This window comes from Gadus chalcogrammus, chromosome 1, assembly GCF_026213295.1.
Source record: "Gadus chalcogrammus isolate NIFS_2021 chromosome 1, NIFS_Gcha_1.0, whole genome shotgun sequence".
Classification (NCBI taxonomy): Eukaryota; Metazoa; Chordata; class Actinopteri; order Gadiformes; family Gadidae; genus Gadus; species Gadus chalcogrammus.
Genome location: NC_079412.1, coordinates 581,234 through 594,897, shown reverse-complemented (window position 1 = coordinate 594,897; position 13,664 = coordinate 581,234). Strand labels below are relative to the sequence as shown.

Below are 13,664 nucleotides of genomic sequence, written 5' to 3'. Positions count from 1 at the left end.
ACAGGACAAAAAGGCATTGATTGTTATAATTCCAAAATTTAGACTTTAATAAACACAAGATGATCAGAAACAAGGGGACATTAATCCTGACACACACACACACACACACACACACACACACACACACACACACACACACACACACACACACACACACACACACACACACACACACACACACACACACACACACACACACACACTTTCCTGTGCAGGCTACAGCTGTGGTAAATAACATGTTTAGATATTCGAAATGATCATTTAACCCCATCACATTAATAAGATGTTAATGTGCCTGACTCCTCCTGCCGGAGGAGTCTGCATACGGAACAATGGAGCGTCGGAGAAATGACATGGACCCGAAGTGAACTGAAAGCCGTCTACTGAAAATATCTTTCTCGAATGCTGCTGCGGCCGCCTGAGTTTGTTGTTGCTAGTGACGTAAAGAGGTAAACCGGTGACTATTACCACTAGTTGAAATCGGCACAGCGCCGCCTATCGTACCGGGGTAAGAAATGCTTCGGCCAATGAATCGATTTTCTCACCGCCATGTTTGATTGATGAGCATAGTCGAACTATGGCCTTAATCGGATTAAGTGGTGCATGAAAACCAGTGGCGGGCCGTCAGGGCCAGCAAAGCCTTCTCTGCTGGCCTAGACACTTTCAGAACAATACATTATTTTTATTTTTATTAAATATATAATTTATACCTTTTAATATATATTTTTTCATTCATTCTTTCTTTTTTAATAAGTTTGTTCACATAAGTCTAAAGGTGCGGCCACACCAGACGCGTATCTCGCGTACTTCGCGTCTCAAATCGCCATTTTTTCCATAGGGAACCATTGGTTTAATACGCGTATTACGCGTTTCACGCGTATTAAGCGTATAAGCTATGGCAAGCCATCCCCGCCATAAAGCGGCATCATTTAGACGCGTATCACCTTCATTACGCCGTAAAATACGCCGTAAAATGTAGAAAAACGGCGTATTTTACGCCGTCATGCGCAAAAAAGCGCCGCTTTTTACGCCGCAATTTAAGCCTTTCAACAGCGCGCGTAAAATACGCGCGTTTTGATCATCAAAACGCGCGTTAAATACGGCGTTCCTCTAGTATGCTAATAATCTCCGCCCTTCTTTTCTCTCAGCCAATGCATTTGAAGTGTTTGCGCCCAATCGCTGACCAAGACAAGCAGACCAAATCAGTTCAGCACAGATCTGCTTTGAGAATTTCTCCTCTCATAGTTGTAGCGTCATTTAGATATATATATTAGTAAATGCATAGTCAACTGTGTGGTTCCCGTGGCCCATTTGATAGAGACGCTTGACCTGTAGGCAGGAGGTTGTCGGATCGAATCCATTTATTACCGTATTTCTGCTTTTGTCAGATGGTCACGCTTTTATGATCGCAATGCTTTTTCGTCGGCAAGCCAGACCTCCTGTGTTATAAGTTCAGACCAACCCGGTATCACGCCATTGCGTGCTCCTGCGCACGAACGTTAATCTATTGAACGCGTGTTCCCGAGCACGATAGTCCGACTTTTTGCGTGTTACACAAAACGAAATGTAAACCAATGCATTCTGAATGGGAGTGTTCTAAGACAATTAACGTGCTCCACAAAACGCTACGAGAGAGAGAGAAAGAGAGAGCGGGAGGGACAGAGAGAGAGAGAGAGAGCGAGAGAGAGGCTTCAGAAAGGGTGTGCGCAGATAGTACAGTGCACCCTAGTTATGTTTATGCCAAAACCTATATATATAATTAGGCTATAATTATATTATTTAGCGTGTAATGAGACAATCTATAGCCAAATTGTCGAAGATGCCTGAGAATCTTCGGGGATATCAGCATGGGAAATCGGCGAATCAGACCCATGAATCTATTGTAGCGACCCTGGGACAGTTAAATAGTTTGTGTGTTATGTGTTACATTATATTTCGTTGTCCGTTATGCCAGTTGTTCTATGTGCATGTATTGTAATGTTATTCTTGTCAAACAGCGTGTGGGGCGAATCATTAGGTCAGCTGGGGGAGGGCCTTGGAAGAACAGGAGGGTGGGGGCCTGCACGCGAGTGAGACCGTGTTGCCGGGGTAACCGGGGTTTGTTTGGGTCCGGTTTTCAGCTGTTGGTTTCAATGTTGTTACAATGTTACGGGTTTCAGTGACCTGGTTTTTGGTCCATTAAAACTACCTTCAACTAATGACTCGACATGATTATGTCACCGGCGAGGTCGTTACACTATAAAGAAACACGTCATATCAAGCGGGAGAGAACGTTTGCGGTGCTGGTTTGTGTCACCAACCCAGCAACCCAGTCGCCAAGAAAAAACGTTGACGGTGTACGTTTCCATGAACACTGGATACGTAGCATTTCAACGTAAAAAATAGCGTGTTATACCTACAGTATCCACGTGTGCCGCTGTGGAGGCGGGTTTCGGGGTTTGGGACACGATTGTTTAGGGGGGGGGGGGGGAGACTGTTGTTGACCGGGGAGGGGGGGGGGGGGGGGGGAGACACGTTTGTTGAGGGGGGGGGGGGGACACACGATTGTAGGGAGGGGGGGGGGGGGGGGGGACACACGTTAGTTGAAGGGGGGGGGGGGGGGGGGACACGTTTGTTGAGGGGGGGAGACACGTTTGTAGGGGGGGGGGGGGGCACGCTCGACAACGAGAGTTGGTTTTTATTGAACGCTCGACAACGAGAGTTGGTTTTTATTGAACGAGACTTCAACACGGAACAGCTGCACGAAACGATGGTCACGTCACTCTCGGTGACGGTGTCGACAATAATGAACACACGAACAATGTTAATAGAACAACACACAACCACATAACATCCCGAACCCATTAACCCCACTTAATCCTAACAACAAAACAAGTTAACAAAAGCCCCATTTGTCAACTGAGAATTGACAAATGGGGCTTTGTCAATTCCCAGAATCCCCCGCGGCTCCGGAACACGGCGTAGCTTATATTAATCTTTATTATCTGAATGGGAAATGCAATATTTTAGGACAGATACACCATTAAACGCGTTTCTAATGACATTTCTAGCGAGAAATGTACATTTTCCTTACATAATCTTCAGTCAGTGAATGTGTATGATCTTTATTAATCTTTATTATCTGAATGGGAAATGCAATATTTTAGGACAGATACACCATTAAACGCGTTTCTAATGACTTTTCTAGCGAGAAATGTACATTTTCCTTACATAATCTTCAGTCAGTGAATGTGTATGATCTTTATTAATCTTTATTATCTGAATGGGAAATGCAATATTTTAGGACCGATTCACCGTTAAACGTGTTTCTAATAACATTTCTAGCGAGAAATATACTTTTTACTTGCATAATCTTCAGTCAGTGATTGTGTCTGATCTTTAGTTTTATAGTTATTAGGATTTGATCGGCTCGCTCGCATGTTTCAACGACGTCAGGTTGCTTTCGCTAAACTAGCAGCTCACGTGCTTCCTGCGTTTGTGTTATTAAACTGTTACTTTATGTAACTTTTAATGATATCATCTTGTTAGAAACACGTATATCTGAGAGCCAACCCAGTCGCCAAAAGCATACGTTGACAGTGTACTTTTCGTGAACACTGGATTACGTCGCATTTCAACATAAAATAGCGTGTTATACACACACACACACGCACGCACACGCACACACACACACACGCACACGCGCACGCACGCACGCACGCACGCGCACACACGCACACGGTCGTGCGCAATCGCGTGATACCGGGTTGAAAGAAAGACGTAAACTCTGGAGTGACCGAAAATTTGCGGTGCTGGTTTGTGTGACGTAAGTACAACTAGGTGATTGACTGCTATTTAAAAACGGTTGAATGCTTGAAATACTAAGATTATGGAGTTGATAGTGCAAATAATTATATTGCCGTTGTCAAAGAATATTAACAGGTATTAACAGCTAATAACAGATAACAAAAGCGTTGCTTCATAGGCTAATGTAGGCCTACGTCGCCACCTGTCCCTCGGGTAGGCTAGCTAGTTCGTTAGTAATTGAAATTGAACAATGAGAAAGGCTTAGATAAGTACCATACACAGCATCATGTTAGAAGGTAATTTACACAATGTAGTCGGCTGTTTGTAAAAAATAGTTTGTTTTTAGTGATTTACTTTTTTCTCCCTGCAGCTTCAAATAAGCATCATACATCTTAACTATCTCTCTGCCAATCTAATATTTTATATCTATAATCTTTCTTATCTATCTACTATCTGTGTATCTAATCTGTTTTATTTATCTGTCTATTCGGTTTGTCTGTGTCTTTGTAAATTAGGTAATCTTTCAATATGCCAGGCAGCACATGTAAGACATGCCCCTCCTGCAAAACCATTCTGCCTTGCGCTAAAAAGGTTTGCAGCCACTGCAAAATGGTCCAGCCTGTAAAAGAACGCCTCAAAATTGCCTTGAGAAAATTTGAGGCTAAGCGGGAAGAGTGGGCGTCTTCCCGCAAGAAGAACCACAACATGGCTGTTGTCAAGCAGGAAATGTTCCTCCTGGTATGTAAACAATTCAGATTAATTATGTTCTACCTTTAACTGTCTGAATCACTATTGCTTTGAATAGTAGGTCTTTTTTGATTACTACAGGCAAAACATTAACATGCTGTGATTTCCTTACAGCTCGAAAAGCTTCAAGCAGCAGGATATAAACCTGTCCTGCTGCTTGGAAAAGCCACTAAAAAGAGCCATGTGGTCAAGGTGTTCACACCTCGTTGCACATTGGCCACATTTGCGGAGGAGTCCCTCAAAAAAATGGGCTCCATCCATGAGTACATTTGTCAAGGTATGATTCTTTATTTTTATAAATTCCACACACCCTCTGCTTTGTTTACCAAAATACTAACTGCATCTTGTTATTTGTCCACCACATTCATTTTTATCATGGAACTATTGCTAAAAAAAATTTGGTTGCCATTTGCAATTTAATAACCCTTTGCAACACTTTTCAAACTTGCACAGGATGGACCCCTTTTGCAAGTGGGACTGCAGAGGGGCCAGAAGAGGGCAGGGGGACCACTCAGGTGAAGACATACAGGAATATCTATGACAATTAAAGAGGCTAATCCTATATATTGTTATATACTGCATATATACTCCAATATATTATGCTACAAATTACAATATACTAAGTCAGCTGTATAAGTGCTAACCTCTTTTCATGTTTGTTTATGGTTATTTATGTGTATAGATGTGTATAGATCTGTATGGTCTTAATTTCATATTTTTTAAAACTGAATTTACACTTGCACTGTTGAAGTTCCACTGTTGGACTTTGAGTGAGTGTTATCTTATGTCATCTTAGATGGACATGGACATGGGAGAGGTGGAGGACAGGGCCGTGCAGGTGGAGGAGGGGGAGGAGGTGGCCCTGCAGGTGGAGGAGGGGGAGGAGGTGGCCCTGCAGTTGGAGGAGGTGGCCCTGCAGTTGGAGGAGGTGGCCCTGCAGGTGGAGGAGGTGGAGGAGGTGGCCCTGCAGGTGGAGGAGGTGGCCCTGCAGGTGGAGGAGGTGGCCCTGCAGGTGGAGGAGGGGGCCCTGCAGGTGGAGGAGGGGGCCCTGCAGGTGGAGGAGGGGGCCCTGCAGGTGGAGGAGGGGGCCCTGCAGGTAGAGGAGGTGGCCCACCCGGACACGGAAGGACCAGGTATGGATTTTTCAATTAAAGCATGCATGAGAAGGTACTAAGTGTCATACAAATAAACATCATTGCCTGAATGAGTAATATTTTATTTTCCATTCCAACAGCGGTCTCTACTGTGCAGAGGAAGCGGAGGAGAAAAGGTATGTTCAGAATGTCTGTACAGATCGAATTGCTAATTGACTACTATTCTTTTCACCATAGCATTACATTTATTGTAGTTATTTTGGAAAAAGGACTGTAATAAGAATGTTGGTTATGACCATTTGAGTCTTTGTTTGAATACCTCAACATTTCTTTCCTACAGAGCATCACAGCCAGAAGGGGCTTGAAAAAAGGAATAAGACTTTACGGAAGAGTAAGATGAAATAGTTTGTAACGATCAGAGCACTGACAAACCCTTTACACAATTTATAATTATGGAATTGTAAATTATTCTCCTGTGTATTCATAGCAGCGATTACAGCATTAATACAGTATTAATAATTACTGTTATTGATTTTATATTTGCGGTATTTTATATTTGCCAGTGGATAAGCATAGATGGTTTTGTTGTGAAAAACATGTTTTTTATATTTTCAGATTGCCCCTACCATATTGGTTGTGACTCCTTCGAAATAAGGAGTTACGGGAAGGAGAGGATGAGAAAGGTTTGACAGACCCATAAAGACCCAGCAAAAACACATGCGTGATTAACTGTAGGAATGACATTCTCGCTGATTGATCATGAGCATGCATATTAAGTGCATACTGTAAATGTAATTTACTCATGTATACAAGTAATTTGCATAAATATTTTGGAATAGTACCGTCAATGCATTTTGTCTATCAAACTCATAGGCTAACACTGAATTTATTATCTTACTACTGAATTTATGGTTCCTTTCCTTGATAGGGCATTAAAGAAGTCCTTGTTGATTGGCAGCCTTGCCCAGTTTGGTATGTATTTAATTTGGTTTCTTTCTGTTTCACTGGGTTTTTTTAAACCACTTCATTGCTTTTCCGAGTATTCTATATTATACCATATTATTTTGCACCATCTTGGTGCAAAATAGCTGCTGCTATTTTAACGTTTAACAGTAGTTCTTCCACCAAACACACTTGCCAACCAGATTTCCTATCAAGTGGTTTCATCATTCCCTTTCTTATGTGTCATACACTATTACATTATTAGATCTTGAATTATTAGAAAATGACTTGAAAGTGTGGTATTGCTCAAGAACAAAAATGTGCAAAGATTGGGCTTGATTTGTAATTGCCTTTATAGATGAGAATCAATATAAAGTAGGTATATACTGTGTGTTATGTAAGTGGAGTTCGACCAATCATCACAAAACGGTTCATTGATATATTATTTGTTCTCTTTTCAGTGGGAAGGAGTGGGCCAGGTCCTGGCAGCCAAAAGATTTGAATTAGTCCCCCTGCCCTCTTCAAATAAAAACATATTTTCAGTCTTTCTAGAATGTGGTGCTACTCCTGATACATGATTGCCCTGCCATTCAAATGTGGTCACTAAGAGCTTAATGACACACACACACATATATATATATATATATATATATATATATATATATATATATGTATGGACACAACAGTTAATATAAATATGAATTCCAGTCTGTAGGCAGTACATGGTGGGTAAGTTAAAGTAACTCAAAAGTTGTGGGCTGAAGGGTCTCTAGGTAATAGAGTAGTAGCAGCAATTAATTGAGTATTTAATCCATTCAATGTATTTAAGATATACATCCAGGTATAATTGCAAATGGCTATATTGTATAGAAAATATTGATTTTAAACATACAAGTGCAAGCAGGGCCTACTGAATGTCAATTTAGTCACAACAGATTATTAAAATATAGTGCTGATAGATCTTTATTCAACACCAAAACACCAGATTCTCTTGGATGATTAAGTTAGCTGCTACGTCAAACCAACGATGGTGTGGTGGTGGTTTCATATATGAAAGGGCATTCAAATATAGCCTACTACAATAATAATAATAATACATTTTATTTGTAAATCACTTTTCATAAAAATAATCTCAAAGTGCTACAACAAAACACGAAGGGCAATAACACAATAAAATAAATAATAATAATCTAAGGACCATAGGTGTTATAGGGTGTACCGAGGAGAAGGCTGTACAGTAATCAAGCCTGGAGGGGATTAAGGCGTGGACGAGTTTCTCTGCGTCAGAGAAGGTGAGGATTGGGCAGAGTTTTGATCAATGATCAATTAGGAGGCCGAAGCCCTAAAGGACAACCCTGTCTCATGAAAATTACGTTCCCAGAGAACTATTCGGCATTCTCAATTACGTTTGTCTGAAAACTACGGAAGAGGATTAGGGCCACACATGTAAAAAAAAATTAAGTTCTGACTTTATTCTCAGAATTCTGAGAAAAAAGTCAGAATTCTGACTTTAATCTCAGAATTCTGAGAATAAAGTCAGAATTCTGACATTAATCTCAGAATTCTGACATTAATCTCAGAATTCTGAGATAAAAAGTCAGAATTCTGACATTAATCTCAGAATTCAGAGAAAAAAAGTCAGAATTCTGACTTTAATCTCAGAATTCTGACTTTTTTCTCAGAATTCTGAGATTAAAGTCAGAATTCTGACATTAATCTCAGAATTCTGAGAAAAAAGTCGGAATTCTGACATTAATCTCAGAATTCTGACTTTAATCTCAGAATTCTGAGAAAAAGTCAGAATTCTGACTTTAAAGTCAGAACTACGGGTATCTGTAAGGACCAACCTCCGTGGGAGAGACACTTTGCTTTATGCAGTAGGAGGAAACCTATGGAAAGCCAAGAAGGCCACAATCCGGCCCTAGAATGGCGCGGTTAAAGTGCAAGAATTCCGTACGGAATCCGTACGGAACTAATAGCCGCGGCTATTAGTCATATTGAGATGGCAGTGTGCGAAATACCCGTCAATATTCGGGGATGCCCTCATCCCCAGATTGTTCTCGATATGCAGTAGCCAGCTAGGCCATAACATTACAATATTTCATGGATGCAAGCAAGCCAAGACAATCAATCTATATCTGTAGCCTACATGACAACACACACACACACACACACAGACACACACACGCACACACGTTAAACACACTGGTAAAGCAATAGGAGCCTGCATTGGCTAAAGTTGTTGGGATGCAAGTTATTTTATAACAGGGAGGGGCAAAGTTGTGCATTACAATGCAAACACGACCATAATTGGCACCGTTCTTGCGCACTCAGAAGAACATGAACTGATTAAATGCCAGGTATATAGCATATCGGAGACGGGCACACAATCAGTGCATTTGCAAATGAGAGCCTGCAGTATGACCGATCGCTAATACGATCAGACAGATAGCCAACATCATTGATCACATATAAGACCACAACAAGCCCAACATCACCACGGCAGGTGCGCTCTCTCTCGCACATTCACACAATCACTCCAACTTCTCCAACTCCAAGGCAAAGCTGTTTCACTAAGACCACAAACAACCACAACTAACCAGCCTACATATCCACAACAATGCACAACAATCAGTTCTATACATTGCGTCTATCTTCTGTTTCGCGCACATGGCTAATTTGCATACTTGCACAGGACTGTCGGCTCCGCTTGTCAAAAAAATAGAACGTATTTGTGAATAAATGCTTTGAATTCTGAATACTGGACTTGGTGAGCCCTCCCTGTTATAAAATAACGTGCATCCCAACAACTTTAGCCAATGCAGGCTCCTGCTTTACCAGTGTGTTTAACGTGTGTGCGTGTGTGTGTGTGTGTGTGTTGTCATGTAGGCTATAGATATAGATTGATTGTCTTGGCTTGCTTGCATCCATGAAATATTGTAATGTTATGGCCTAGCTGGCTACTGCATATCGAGAACAATCTGGGATGAGGGCATCCCCGAATATTGACGGGTATTTCGCACACTGCCATCTCAATATATAGCCTAACATATACAAATATATCACTGTACTAAACACAAATGTATTTTCCACTAGCTAGTGGTGGTCATTACATTGTAGTGAAACTAGTAAAGACAACACAGCTTTATGTTACGGCGAAACATGGAGGCACTGCAGCTCTAGTCTCGACAATGCGTTACTTTAGTCTGGTATTTCTCATCACTGATTGGTTAGACAGCCTTCAAACTTAGTGGTCAAGCAAAGAAGAGGGAGGGCTCTTTCTGCATACCTAATAGCCGGAGAGAATAACTAATAGCCGGAGTGAATAACTATAGCCGGAGTGAATGACTAATAGCCGCGGCTATTAGACATTCAAAACCGTACGGAATCCGTACGGAATTCTTGCCAAACCGCACGGAATCCGTGCGGTTTTGCACTTTTACCGGCTTTCCATAGGTTTCCTCCTACTGCATAAAGCAAAGTGTCTCTCCCACGGAGGTTGGTCCTTACAGATACCCGTAGTTCTGACTTTAAAGTCAGAATTCTGACTTTTTTCTCAGAATTCTGAGATTAAAGTCAGAATTCTGAGATTAATGTCAGAATTCTGACTTTTTTTTCAGAATTCTGAGATTCATGTCAGAATTCTGACTTTAATCTCAGAATTCTGAGATTAATGTCAGAATTCTGAGAATAAAGTCAGAATTTAATTTTTTTTTACATGTGTGGCCCTAATCCTCTTCCGTAGAAAACGTATTTTGTCTCGACAGAAAAACATGGTGGCTAAGCCTATGATGGTTGCTATGGACGCTGAAACTAGCAGCCCGAATGCCGTTTAAAGCATGGAAATAAAACCATTGTCTTTGCTGATTATGTTATTTTATGGAACCGTGTAATGATGTTATTTTTCCACACATAAACACAGAACAGTCTGTTCAACCCGGTATCACGCCAAGGCGTGAAATAGATACATTGGTCCACCTCGCAAGGAGTGTTCAGTGTCACGCTATGCCTGACCAAAGCGTGAAGAGATACACGTTTCTTCCGCCCATCTAAATGAATGGAGGAATAGCACCAATAGGGGTCGATACGTTCTCCCAGCATTTGGGGGAAATGGTTACGTATATATATATATATATATATATATATATATATATATATATATATATATTAGATTAGATTAGAAAACTTTATTTATCCCAAAATGGGCAATTTCGTTCACAGTTTCCAGTCTCACATAATAGATTACTTAATAAATACAATAAATAGCAATAGGAGGTAGACAAAAACATATATCAAAGGCAGTCCAACACACACATTTAACTCACAATTCATTTCAGCCCGTCAGTAACAACCACCCTGCCCCCGGAAACACCCAGCAACACTGGTGTGCTCTCCACCTACTCCTTACTTTTGTCATCATTTAGTAACCTGATGGTTGCAGGGATAAAAGAGTGGGAGTACCTCATTGTTCTTGTCCTGATTGAACAGTAGCGCCGCCCTGAAGGCATTAGGCATATATATATATATATATATATATATATATATATATATATATATATCTCCAATATTTTAGGACAGATTGACCATTAAACGTGTTTCTAATAACATTTCTAGCGAGAAATATACTTTTTACTTGCATAATCTTCAGTCAGTGAATGTGTCTGATCTTTTGTTCGATAGTTAGTTTTATGGTCTCCCTAGCATGTTTCAAAGACGTCAGGTTGCTAGGGACGCGACGATCTAGTTGTGGGCCAGCAGAGGGTAACATTTATACCGAATTTGGCCTGTAACCAAATGTATGATATGCTATACGTATAGCCTAGTTTATATGTTATAAATATTTGTTATATGGTCTGGTTATACCTGAACTTGGTTAAAGATGTTCAATGGTCAGATACAGATCATGTTATAACGATAATTGAATAAAAGTTATGGTCTACTTATAGATAGAATATTACACGACGTAATAATTGTATACATATAATAGCCTATATTTTAATATTAAATTAATTAATTACAATAACGGCTTTAAACATGTGACATGCCTACGTTTTTTGGGCCTTTTCTTTTCAATGGGCCTGCGTCAACGTCACGTGACTCTCGGCAAACCACGTTGGTTAAAGACGGCAATGGAGCTTGGTTAGGAAATAGAAAGATATACCATGAAAATATCTTCCCGGAACGGGGCAAACAAGGTGTCATTTGTCATCTACGTTTCGAGGCGATTGCAACGGTGCCATGCATGACCATATTTGACTATGTTTCAGGGTAGTAATTAGCTGTCGATTTTGGAGGCCTTTATAGATAATAACCAGCTATAGATTTGCTACCCGATGGAGTTTTCTGACAAATTACATGTTATTTAGCATCTACATTAGCAGCTGAGTCCAATGAGATCAAGCTCGACCTTGTGCCACACAGAGATCATGTCCTAGACCATAGGTGTACCATGTAAAATACAGGGGCCATGTAGTGTAGGGGGCCGTGTAGGGCCGTGGAGTGTCATGCTTTGTGTCATTGGACTCAGCTCAATGTGTAGATGCTAAATAACGTCATTTGTCACAAACTTTTATCGGGAAGCAAATCAATAGCTGTTCATTATTGATTAAGGCCTCCAATTTCGACAGCTAATTACTACCATTAAACATGTTTGAATGTGTTCATGTGTGGCACCGTTGCAATCGCCTGGAAGCGTAGATGTTGAAGGACATCTTGTTTGCCCTCTTACGCACCGGCCCTACAAGAAATTACTCAGCAAGTGCTCCATCTTGTTGCACCTCACCCAGCGGCTCGCTTGCAAGATTTTGGTCTGAAGTTCTACCCAAACCTACACCCTAGCCATCCAACATGCATATCTGAGAATCAGGCCTCTCTTTAATAATGACAAAAAGTTATGAGAGAAACACACATTAACTTTTTGTTATCTCATAAGCGGCGTGGTGCCGGCTCCTTTTGACCTTTTGACCCCCGACTTCAAAAACGTGGCCACAGGCCAGCTGTGTCTACACACCTTTAGCCACAAATGTACACCTCCATCCCACAAAAAATGGGGACTAGAAACTAACCTCTGTCTTATGTACATTTACTGTACTGTTGGAGGTCACGCCCCTTTGCCGACCTTTTCGAGATAGCTAGGGATGCTAAAATGTTTACACACATTTCCCGGGGCCCCGTGTACGACATATCCGAGATTTGGAGTTCTAGCCCTTAGAGAAAAAAAGTTTTCCCAAATGGAGTGTCATTTGGACAAAGCCCCTCAGAAGTGTAGCCTGCAAGACCTAATGGTTCAGAATGTGGTGGAAAAACAGTTTTTGAGATAGGAAGGTCCTACCGCCCTGAAATTTTAATACCTTATTCTAGGGCCTAACTGGGACCTCCGCACCAAAACTTGGCCCGGTCGGACCCCGAGGGCAGGAAGGGGGGGCCCTTCCTGCCCGAGACTTGGCCCGGTCAGACCCCGAGGGCAGGCCCCCCCTTCCTGCCCTCGGGGTCCGACCGGGCCAAGTTTCGGTGCGGAGGTCCCAGTTAGGCCCTAGAATAAGGTATTACAATTTCAGGGCGGTAGGACCTTCCTATCTCAAAAACTGTTTTTCCACCACATTCTGAACCATTAGGTCTTGCAGGCTACACTTCTGAGGGGCTTTGTCCAAATGACACTCCATTTGGGAAAACTTTTTTTCTCTAAGGGCTAGAACTCCAAATCTCGGATATGTCATACACGGGGCCCCGGGAAATGTGTGTAAACATTTTAGCATCTCTAGCTATCTCGAAAAGGTGGGAAAAGGGGCGTGACCTCCAACAGTAGAGTAAATGTATATGACAGAGGTTATGTTTCTAGTCCCCATTTACTGTGGGATGTAGGTGTACATTTGTGGCTTAAGGTGGGTAGACACAGCTGGCCTGTGGACACGTTTTTGAAGTCTGGGGTCAAAAGGTCAAAAGGAGCCGGCACCACACCGCTTATGAGATAACAAAAAGTTAATGTGCATTTCTCTCATAACTTATTGTCCTTATTAAAGTGACTGTCAACGTATGCTTTTGGCGACTGGGTTGCCATACCACAAAGGTTCAAAATAGTTTTTCATCAACCCCCAA

The 13,664-nt window shown here is 41.5% G+C and overlaps 1 long non-coding RNA gene across 1 annotated transcript; it reads left to right on the top strand.

Moving 5' to 3' along the window:
• Window positions 1-6,274: 6,274 nt before the first annotated feature.
• LOC130392096 (uncharacterized) lies at window positions 6,275-7,133 on the top strand. Its single transcript, XR_008896970.1, has 3 exons — window positions 6,275-6,310; window positions 6,556-6,599; window positions 7,031-7,133. It is a non-coding gene; the product is annotated as an uncharacterized LOC130392096 (long non-coding RNA).
• Window positions 7,134-13,664: the final 6,531 nt, after the last annotated feature.